This window comes from Chiloscyllium plagiosum, chromosome 23 (assembly GCF_004010195.1).
Source record: "Chiloscyllium plagiosum isolate BGI_BamShark_2017 chromosome 23, ASM401019v2, whole genome shotgun sequence".
In the NCBI taxonomy this organism is placed as follows: domain Eukaryota; kingdom Metazoa; phylum Chordata; class Chondrichthyes; order Orectolobiformes; family Hemiscylliidae; genus Chiloscyllium; species Chiloscyllium plagiosum.
Window position 1 is genome coordinate 47,483,302 of NC_057732.1, and position 11,776 is coordinate 47,495,077.

Genomic DNA, 11,776 nt, shown 5'->3' on the forward strand with positions numbered 1-11,776 from the left:
TATCTTATTAAAAATAATCTTTAAATTAAAAAATATTAAATTTTCTACCAGCAATGTTTGAAGGCATTAACGCATGCTGGTGTTACATAAGAACATAAGAACTATGTAGGCCCTCGAGCCTGCTCTGTCATTTAATACAATTATGGCTGATCATTCCTTGGCCTCAGCTCCACTTTCTTGCCAGTTCTCCCTGACCCTTTGACCCATTACTAATTAAAAATCTATCTGCTCTTTAAATTTACTCAGTTTCCCAGCATCCACCACACTCTGAGGTAGTGAATTTCACAGATTCACGACCCTCTGAGGGAAGTAATTTTTCCTCATGTCTATTTTATAGCTGCTATCCTTCCTGCTAAAACTAAGACCTCTCATTCTAGATTACCCCACAAGAGGAAAGATCTTTTCTATGTCTACTTTGTCAATCCTCTTTAACATCTTATATACCTCCTTTCATTTTTCTAAACTCCAGACAGTATAGATTGCTCAATCTCTCTTCATTAGACAAACTTCTCATCTCTGGTACCAATTTCGTGAACCTCCTCTGAACTGCCTCCAATACAATTACATCCCTCTTCATGTAAGGGAACCAAAGTTTGCTCAGTACTCCAGATGTGGGCTCACTGATGCCTTGTACAGTTGCAGCAACACCTCTCTACTTCTGTACGCTATTCCTTTAGCAATAAATGCTGAAAATCCATTTGCCCTCTTTACTATCTGATGTACTTCAGACTTTGTATTGTGTGATTGATTGGGCAAAACTGTACAAACTGACTGAAAGATAAAATGCTAAAAGCCACTTACTTTTTCAGGAGAGCCAACTGATTGGACAATGCAGACCACCAATGACCTTTAACCAAAAATTGTTGGGTTGTACTAAAAGTCTTCTCCTATTGTGACACTGTTTACCCAACAGAACTTGGGGCAGAGTTGAAAACTTTAGGAGATTTTAAATGTTTAATTCAAATTATGATGAAACATGCTATGGTTATGGTTCGGCAGTGATTTTAGGATCAGCCTTTAATTCCTAAAATGTGTAGGAGGGTGTTGAATCTGTGAGAAACGATGCAGAGATGTGTTTGTCTAATAGATTACTGTTCTTGTGAAAACAATCAGACATGACTATCAAGATTGGCATGGGTGAAGAAGACTCTTATTAATCCTTTTGTAATATCTAACATACCATCTTCCCATTACAGCATCTCGTCATTTCCGAACTAAAACAGAGTGGCTGCCAATGACTGCCAATGAGAAAATTAGAGACTTAATTCATCGACTAATCATTTCAGTTGTTAACCAGTCTTAGCATCAAGAAACAGTGCTTGCTGTTAGGAGCCGAGGTAGCTCAGTCAATAGACCATCAGAATTTTAATTTGTGGGTTAGGGGTTCAATTCCCTTCCCAACTGGATGCTGTTCCTTTTCAAGAAGGAGATAGATATATCTCTTGGGTCAAAAGGATCAATCAATATGGAAGGAGGGCAGGAGTAAGCAATTCAGCTCAATGATCAGCCATGATCATGTTAAATGACAGAGCAGGATTGAGGTGTCAAATGGTCTACTCCTGCTACGATCTTCTATGGTCCTAAATTTTCAGCATCTCAAAACTGTACCTTTTTGTCCTGTGATGCAGGTATTATGACTAGACCAAGGGCAGGTTTCCACAGTTTTCTACAGTTCCACTTGGGATACTTAAAGCTTCAGAGTGAGGAAGGGTGAACTGGCCCCCTCCTCAGTTTTTCACCCACCTCTTGGTTAGCCGTAACAAGATTAATTATTAAAAGGATCTCTTTCCTTGTGCATATCTTGCTTTCAAAAAGGAACCAACTTAACCAAGCTTTCTTCAACTATGAAGTGACTTTATTAACTACTAATCACGAGAGAAAATAGTATTGTAATGAATGTATAGTTAGATTAGATTAGTAATAAGAGGTGTATCCAAGAAGAGAAAATTTAAAGAAAAAGTGTTAAATCAATCTGGGAATTGTTTTTGAAGAACAGATGGTTAAACATAATGGCTGTTGCCGTGATACCATCAGTAGCATTGACATTGGTGATTGAATATGATATTTTGAGATTCTTGACTTTGTGAGTTGTTCAAAAATCTTTTGTTCTTATTCACTTTAACAGTGGAAGATTGGCAGCATTTAGAGCAAGAGATTATTTTCCAGCATTACCTGCAGTACAGGGGTGTTCTCAGAGTTGTGACCCTGACAGCGCACTAGTCCACACACTCAGATGTCAGGAGCTAACAGGCCAGTGTTGTAATCCACTTTTATGTATTTTTTTAATGTATATTTCTAAATGACCAAAATGTAAAAATTCTGCAAGAAGTAGCTTTCTGCTGAGAGGAGAGAGATTGTCAGCCCTTTTATTATTTCTTCTTGTTACATTTCCATAAGACCATAATATATAAGAGTGGAAGCAAGGCCATTCAGTCCAGCCAGTCCACTCTGCCATTTCATCATGGCTGATGGGTGTTTCAATTCTACTTACCCGCACTCTCCCTGTAGCCCTTAATTCCTTGCGAGATCAAGAATTTATCAATTTCTGCCTTGAAGACACCCAATGTCCCGGCCTCCACTGTGGTCTGTGGCAACGAATTCCACAGGCCCACCACTCTCTGGCTGAAGAAATGTCTCCTCATTTCTGTTCTAAATTGACCCCCTCTAATTTTAAGGCTATGCCCACAGGTCCTAGTCTCTCTGCCTAATGGAAACAACTTCTCAGCATCTACTCTTTCTAAGCCATGCGTTATCTTGTAAGTTTCTATTAGATCTCTCCTCAACCTTCTAAACTCTAATGAATACAATCCCAGGATCCTCAGCTGATCATCATATGTTAGACCTATCATTCCAGGGATCATTCTTGTGAATCACCGCTGGACACACTCCAGTGCCAGTATGTCTTTCCTGAGCTGTGGGGCCCAAAATTGGACACAGTATTCTAAATGGGGCCTAACTAGAGCTTGATAAAGTCTCAGAAGAACATCGCTGCTTTTATATTCCAACCCTCTTGAGATAAATGACAACATTATATTTGCTTTCTTAATCATGGACTCAACCTGTAAATCAACCTTTAGAAAATCCTGGACTAGCACTCCCAGATCCCTTTGTACATTGGCTTTATGAATTTTCTCACTGTTTAAAAAATAGTCAATGCCTGTATTCTTTTGTCCAAACTGCAAGATCTCGCACTTACTCACGTTACATTTCATCAGCCATTTCCTGGACCACTCTCTTAAACTGTCTAAATCTTTCTGCAGCCTCCCACCTCCTCAGTACTACCTGCCTGTCCACCTAACTTCGTATCATTGGCGAACTTCGCCAGAATGCCCCCAGTCCCTTCATCCAGATCATTAATATATAAAGTGAACAGCTGGGGCCCCAACACTAAACCCTGTGGGACACCGCTTGTCACCAGCTGCCATTCCGAAAAAGGACCTTTTATCCCAACTCTCTGTCTTCTGTGCCAATCCCCAATCCATGCCAGTAGCTCACCTCGAATTCACCATGGGCCCTCATCTTACTCAGCAGACTCCTGTGTGGCACCTTATCAAAGACCTTTTGGAAGTCCAGATAGATGGCATCCACTGGGTTTCCCTGATCTAACCTACTTGTTACCTCTTCAAAGAATTCCCTCTCTGTTCAAAGATTCCCTGACACTCTATGTGACTTTCCATGGATCTTATACATGACTTTGCTAAACAGCAATTCAATTTACATCTGTAATCATTTTTTTAGCTACCAGATGTATTTAAATTAAAACACAGATTGGAGTAAAAGGTTAACAGTGTCCATAATAGTTGGGGCTTTGATCAATTGCCATGATATACCTTGTGTTTCTGATTATGGATTTTATTTGTTTTCTGAATATTGCAATCAAACCAGCAGGATATAAGTGCCAGGAATTGACCTGTTAACATTTGGCGTTGAGTATTGGAACTATGTTTGACCTTCATTAGTTTGTCATTAAATCATCATTGGCGCCTTCAGTGTGACAATTGGCACTTCACAAATAGCCCCTTCATTTCTCAATGCCCATCAAATTTGGAAATTGTATGAACATTCCACCCTTTGAGAAAACATGAAAAGTCTCTGCTTCGGGTAAATTGAATCTGTCCAATTTGACTTTGGAAACATTACTTTGTTTGCAGAAAGTTATGTTTACATATTGGGAGATTGTTACATCCAAACCCAAAGCTTAAGGTATTGCTAACATCTTATTCACTTCTGAAGTCAATGCTTTCATTATGCACATCTGACATGTTTCCATTTTTATTTAATACTGGAGCAATATTACAATATCTTTAATGCGCCCGTAGTGCACCAGATGCTGTCAGCATCCCTCCTGGTCAAACTAAAATAATTCTAATTTGTCATTGGCTATCTTCTGCATTTTTGATCTTATTCAACAGTATTTAAATTTGCTTCTGACTATTCCACACCATAATATGTTTTCCAGCATAATCTTTTGAGTCTACTGTGGAATTGGGATGAATTGAGCTTCATGAATATTGCTTGATTGAATACGGAACATTTAAGCAAAACGATAGATCCAGGTGCAGAGAAGTAATCTTACAGACCAAAAGCTGAGTTTTTTTTTAAATCGTTTACAGATGAGGACATCACTGGTTAGGCAGCATTCATTCCCCAGATGACTGTTAAGAGTTATCCACATTGTTCTAGGTCTGGAATTATATGTAGGCTGTACTAGGTAAGGATGACAGTTTTCTTCTCGAAAGGACATCACTGAATCAGATTGGCTTTTCCCCCAACAATTGACTTACCATTATCATTCAACTCTTAATTCAAGATTTACCTTTATTTTGAATTCAAATTCCACCATTTGCCATGGCAGGATTCAAACCCAGGTCCCCAGAATGTAATCTGGGTCTCTGGATGAACAGTCCTGCGATACTGTCACTAGGCCATCGCCTCCCCTGAGTTTGAGTTCTTCTCCATTAATAGGTGACAACAGGGCTCAGTAACTTGAGAACCTGGTCAGATGTGACTGTATTGTCTCTTGGTGCTCAAATAGTTAAGGTGAAAGTTGCCACATTCATATCAGATCATAGGGAGCTCTTTCCTTAGAGAAAGACAACTGGTAGTAGTTTAATCAACAGGGTACGGTAAAATGACCAAAGGACTGCTCTCTCCTTAGAAAGAGTTAACTAGTGGTGAGTTTAACCTGAGCGTCAATGTGCCTCCGGCAAGGGGTGAGGTAGAGAAGACAAAGCCTTCTTGCTGACCTCAGCCAGTGTGGGAAGTGAACCCAAGCTGTTAGCATTGCAAACCAGCAGCCCAGCCAACCTACACCCTAATAGGGAGCAAATACTCACTATCGCGGCTTGGATGTCAAGAATAACCATTTGGACAAGTCAAAAGGGGTTAGCTGAGATGTGGTGGGCTGCATCCAAGTACAGAGCAGAGCCTTCAAGAGAGAAGAGTATACATAAAAAACATATTCTAATTGATGTATCTGCCATGCACATGATTCAGCAGTGCTTATGCAATACTTTTATCTGGATTTTGTTCCTTTTGATCACACAGAGGGGGAGAACAAAGATTGTACAAATGTAAAGCTGCCTCTTGCAACATGCCGAATCCTTTCTTGTTACCTCTTCTCCCCACACCCCACGCCACCCTCCCCACCTTCTTTTCGATTCTTATTCATTGCATGAAGTGCCATGCTGAAACAGCTAAGTCAGAAAGGAGAAAGATGAGCACTGGAAAGCTGAAAAAAAAGACGCCTGATATGCATAATGAAAACATTGACTTCAGAAACTGAATAGGGTGTGAGTAACACATTAACAATTGGCATTGCACGTAACAACCTCCCAAAATGTAAATACAACTTTCTGTAAACAAATATCAACAACTTACTTTCAAAACTTAGTGGAAAATCCGAGGATACTGTCTCTGTATCATAACAGTGCAGATGAGCTTTTTTTTATAACACTGCATTATGACAATATCTTAAGCACACTGAGGGATTGAAGTCATGGGGTGCAGTGTTAGTAATCAATGCATTAAACGTATCACACGAAAGCTTTTCATTTTGTCATTCTTCATGTGATGACACCATTGTTAATATCTCCAACAAAGGACTTACAGATCTCAACACATGGTTTAACTTCACATTAGGAAAATCAGAAAATGCTGTGAACATATGCACAGTCCATCTGCGTCTCAGAAGAAAAGAGATGACCAGTGTCCCAGTTAGGGCCTTCAACTTTAGTCAATTTCAGCTTTCCAGCATTCTTCCACATTTTTCTCCCTTTCTCTTATCTCTGCTCTGTGTCAGGAGTGACTATATTTCAGGTGCTTTGACACAATGATTTGCAAACTGTTTTAGCATTTTAATTCGAGGGAGGACCTCCTATTTTAAGCTGACAAATTCTTTGAGATATACAATGTTTTCTTGACTTTCTGCACGCGCCTTGGTCATGTGTGTGGGGGTTGGTGTGGTGTGGGGCTGGCGAGGGGGGGGGAGGTGGGATGGCGGGGGAGGTTTTGCAATAGAGAAAGAGAAACATAGACAAAGTTGTGCAAGAGTGACAGGCTTAATTTTGAAGCACGAGCAGTGAAGGGAAAAGGAAATTAAGTACTCGGAGGGTAAAAGGCCAGGCTTCAGACAGCTGGTGCGTGGCACTGGGACAGAATTTCACATTTTCTGTACTCTGAGCTGGAACAAAAGACCGGGTTGGATGGAATATAAAAAAATATATAAAAGAAACAGGTGATGATCAGAGCCGACTGATAAAGGAAGGCTGTGTGCCCCTGGGTGCTGCGTGCATTCAATTCCAGACTGACTCCTCTTATGCTAATGCAGCCAATTTCCTCTTTTATTTCATTTATGGAGCCTAAATCTGCGATCTCTGATAAGGTTTCCTTGGATACCGCCTTCACTCAAAACTCGGCTGATGGAGATGTGTAACTTGCAGTGAACAGCGTATGAATAATTTAAAAGCTATGCCCGGAGATTTGAGGGAAGAACGGCACAATAACAGACACCACAGGGTACTGCTGTTTATTCAAGGCTTCATCTTCGACTGACAAGTGACCTACAAGGTCAAGGGTATGCTGGGATATTGAGCTGATACTAGGAAAGGTACTAGGCTCCCACAGGATTAAAAACAGAACAGAAGGATTCATTCTCAGGTGAAAGGAAGGAATAAGGTATCCTGAATTCTCAAAAGGCTTCCCCTTCATCTGTATCATTTAAAATAAACCACAGAATAGCACATGAACAAACGCAGTCTTTAGACTGAAAGACCCCACATTCTGACAGTCATTTAGCAATTAGAGCAATTGGCAAGCAACAGGCCAATGAAAGATTAGTGTACTCTTTTCTGATCTAAGGTAGCTTCACTGTGAAGTATGATGACCATATTCCCCATTGAAATGCTTCATACAAACACTAATTTGAGGTGGAAGAAATCATTTCAATGTAAGTCAAATGGTGACTGCCCTCATTTGTACATTATACAGTATTCAGTTTGTGGAAACATTTTCAACTTACTTGGATGGAATGATCAAGAACTACTCAACGTTGATTTAAATTGATTGGAAAATTCCAAGCACCACAACAAAAAAAATGACTTTAAACAGCGAGTTGTTAAGCATTGTCTAAAGATATGATGGAGGCAGATTTAATAGTGATTGTCAAAAGGGCATAGGATATAAAAACAAATTGCAGGGTGATGGAGAAAAAAAGTGGGACTAGCTGAGTTTCCTTTATAAAAAGCTGGCATAGACTTGAAGTGCTAAGTGGCTTCCTGAAGAGTTGTAACCAAATAATGATACAGAAACTCATTTGTAATTGATGTAAAGAGAGTAAGGGACGAGGGTGATGGCAACAAGTACATTGGCAGAGTTTCTGAAATCTGCATTTACTGCGGAACTGACACGATCAGTAATGTTTGAAAATGATGAACTCTTAAACATTAAGGCACTGTGCTTGAAAATGCTTATGGACCTTAAATGTTTCCTTGAAATTGATAGTTTTTCTGTTTATTCATTTGTGGGAGGTGGGCATTCATTGTTCATCAGGAATTTTCTTCAAGAAACTGGTGACAGACAATCGTTTTACTAAACATGTTAACGACTCTGCTGTGGGTGTGGAGTCATATGTAGAGCAGACCAGGAGGGGGCAGCAGATTTCCTTTCCCAAGGAATATTTGTGAACAATATGAATTCTTTTCTTTTAGTTTTGGCCAGTCAGCTAGGAGTCAGTTCCCTGAACTGAGGAGATTCTAAATCGCCATTTTTTTTTCTTTTTCAGTCAATGTCTCCATCCACAACATGAATTCTTACAGCAATTGACAATGGTTGCTATTGGCTAGCTTTTTTTATTCCAGATTTTTATGAATTTCATTATCTGCCATGGTGGGATTTGCAGACGACGCCAAAAGTGGAGGTGTAGTGGACAGCGAAGGAGGTTACCTCATATTGCAATGGGATCTGGACCAGATGGGCCAATGGGCTGAGGAATAGCAGATGGAGTTTGATTTAGACAAATGCGAGATGCTGCATTTTGGGAAAGCAAATCTTAGGAGAAATTCTACACTTAATGGTAAGGTCCTAGGGAGTGTTGCTGAACAAAGAGACATTGGAGTGCAGATTCATAGTTCCTTGAAAGTAGAGTCGCAGGTAGATAGGATAGTGAAGAAGGCGTGTGGTATGCTTTCCTTTATTGGTCAGAGTATTGAGAACAGGAGTTGGGAGGTCATGTTGCGGCTGTACAGGACATTGGTTAGGCCACTGTTGGAATATTGCTTGCAATTCTGGTCTCCTTCCTATCAGAAGGATGTTGCAAAACTTGAAAGGGATGAGAAAAGATTTACAAGGATGTTGCCAGGGTTGGAGGATTTGAGTTATAGGGAGAGGTTGAATAGGCTGGGGCTGTTTTCCCTGGAGCGTTGGAGCCTGAGGGGTAACCTTATAGAGGTTTATAAAATCATGAGGAGCATGGATAGGATAAGTAGACAAAGTCTTTTCCCTGGGGTGGTGGAGTTCCGAACTAGAGGGCATAGGTTTAGGGAGAGAGGGGAAAGATATAAAAAAGACCTAAGGGGCAACTTTTTCATGCAGAGGGTGGTACATGTATGGAATGAACTGCCAGAGGAAGTGGTGGAGGCTGGTACAATTGCAACATTTAAAAGGCATCTGGATGGGTATATAAATAAGAAGGGTGGGTGCTGGCAGGTGGGACTAGATCGGGTTGGACTATCTGGTCGGAATGGATGAGTTGGACCGAAGGGTCTGTTTCTGTTCTGTACATCTCGATGACTCTATGTCCCCAAAACATTAACCTGGGTTTTCTGAATTACTATTGCCATTACCACAATGCTGCCACCTCCAACAGCAATTTGGAAGTATTGGTGCAGTGTCATGAAAGAAATGATGTCATAACTGTCTCTATATTCGGGAGACAGGCCGCCTACTTGCGGAACATTTCAGAGAACACCTCTGGGACACCCGGACCAACCAACCCAACCACCTCGCATTTCCAAAGCCCCTCCCCCAAGTCCCTCCTCCCTACCTTTTATCTTAGCCTGCTGGACACACTTTCCTCATTCCTGAAGAAGGGCTTATGCCCAAAACGTCGATTCTCCTGTTCCTTGGATGCTGCCTGGCTTGCTGCGCTTTTCCAGCAACACATTTTCACAACTGCTAATTAACCAATTTAGGAACAATGTCAACAACATCCAATCCTGGTGTTGAACCAGGGATTTCACAGGATGATGCTCATGTGCTAACCACAACACCACAAAACCATATCATAGCTCAGGTCTTATTGAAGAACACAGCAAACACAAGAGGCTAGGTGGCCAGTTCTGCTCCTGTTTCTTGTCTTCTTAATTCAAACAAAAATATTCAACCTGGTCAGCTCCAGGAATGGACACTCTATCACTGTACTACAAGTGGGACCCAAAGTCCTGCCTCTTTATGTTGGAGGTTATGGCTTCATGTGGACATTATGAGATGAATTAACTAAATGGACCATACTTAGCTTATCACCTTGTGTATTGAATCCTATTCCTAATAACCTTGTTGAATACATTGCTAATTGGATGGTTGGACTGACGAGTAGGCTGTGTCCAATCTTCCTGGTATGCATTTGCTGCCTTTGTAATTAGTTTTAGGAGATCAGAGTACACTTAATAAAAATATGCAGTGGATGCTGCATATATAAGAAACAAAAACTGAAATTGCTAGAAAAGCTCAGCATCTGTGAAGAGAAATCAAAGTTACCATATTGTGTCTGGTGACCCTTCTCAATCTGTACATTACACAATGTTCAGTTTGTGGATACTGTTGTCAGCTTACTTGGATGGAATAATCAAGAACGACTGAATATTGATTTAAGTTGATTGGAAAAACCCAAGCACACCAAAAAACAAAATGCTTTTAAACAGTGATTTGTTAGGCATTGCCTAAGGATATGGCGGAGGCAGGTTTAGCTGCGATTTTCAAAAGGACATTGAATAAAAAAATTACAGTGCAATGGAGAAATGGACCTGAAAAGTCTGATTTTCTTTCACAGATGTTTCTAGGCCTGCTAAGCTTTTCGAGCAACTTCCATTTTTTTTTAGGCGTGAACTTAATGTACACTCACTCCAGCCTGGAAACAAGTGGAGGTCTAATAATTGAATACATTCAAGTGTGAGTGATAAAGATTTTTGATCGTTGAAGGTGCAGTCCTCTTGTGGTGCAGTGGTCGTGTCCCTGCCCCTGAACCAGAGAGGCCTGCTCCATAGGTCTGTAATAATGTCCCTGAACAGGTTGATGAGGAAAATAAGTTAACAAAAACAAAATTGATCACTGAAGGTGTCAAAGATTAAGGGGAGAGGCGAAATCAAGAAGTTAGAGCTAAGGCCATAATCAGGTTAGTCCTGATCCTATTGAATGGCAGCTCAAGTGACCTAATAGCAGCTGCAATCCTTATGCTTTTGTTGTGTTATATACATGTTGGCTACATAGAACAGCCCATCTTCCGTAGTTACACCGGCACCACTCCCCTCCTCTTCCTCCGCTACATTGATGATTGCATTGGCGCCACCTCGTGCTCCCGCGAGGAGGTTGAGCAATTCATCAACTTCACCAACACATTCCACCCCGATCTTAAATTCACCTGGACCATCTCTGACACTTCCCTCCCCTTCCTGGACCTCTCCATCTCCATTAATGACGACCGACTTGACACTGACATTTTTTACAAACCCACCGACTCCCACAGCTACCTGCATTACACGTCGTCCCACCTACCTCCTGCAAAAATGCCATCCCATTTTCCCAATTCCTCTGTCTTTGCTGTATCTGCTCCCTGGAGGACCAATTCCACCACAGAACACAGCAGATCGCCTCCTTCTTTAGAGACCGCAATTTCCCTTCCCACGTGGTTAAAGATGCCCTCCAACGCATCTCATCCACATCCCGCCCCTCCACCCTTAGACCCCACCCCTCCAACCGTAACAAGGGCAGAACCCCCCTGGTGCTCACCTTCCACCCTACGAACTTCCGCATAAACCACATCATCCAACGACATTTCCGCCATCTCCAAACGGACCCCACCACCAGGGATATATTTCCCTCCCCACCCCTATCCGCTTTTTGCAAAGACTGTTCCCTCCGTGACTACCAGGTCAGGTCCACACCCCTCAACAACCCACCCTCCCTTCCTGGCACCTTCCCCTGCCACCGTAGGAATTGCAAAACCTGCGCTCACACCTTCTCCCTCACCTCCATCCAAGGCCCCAAAGGAGCCTTCCACATC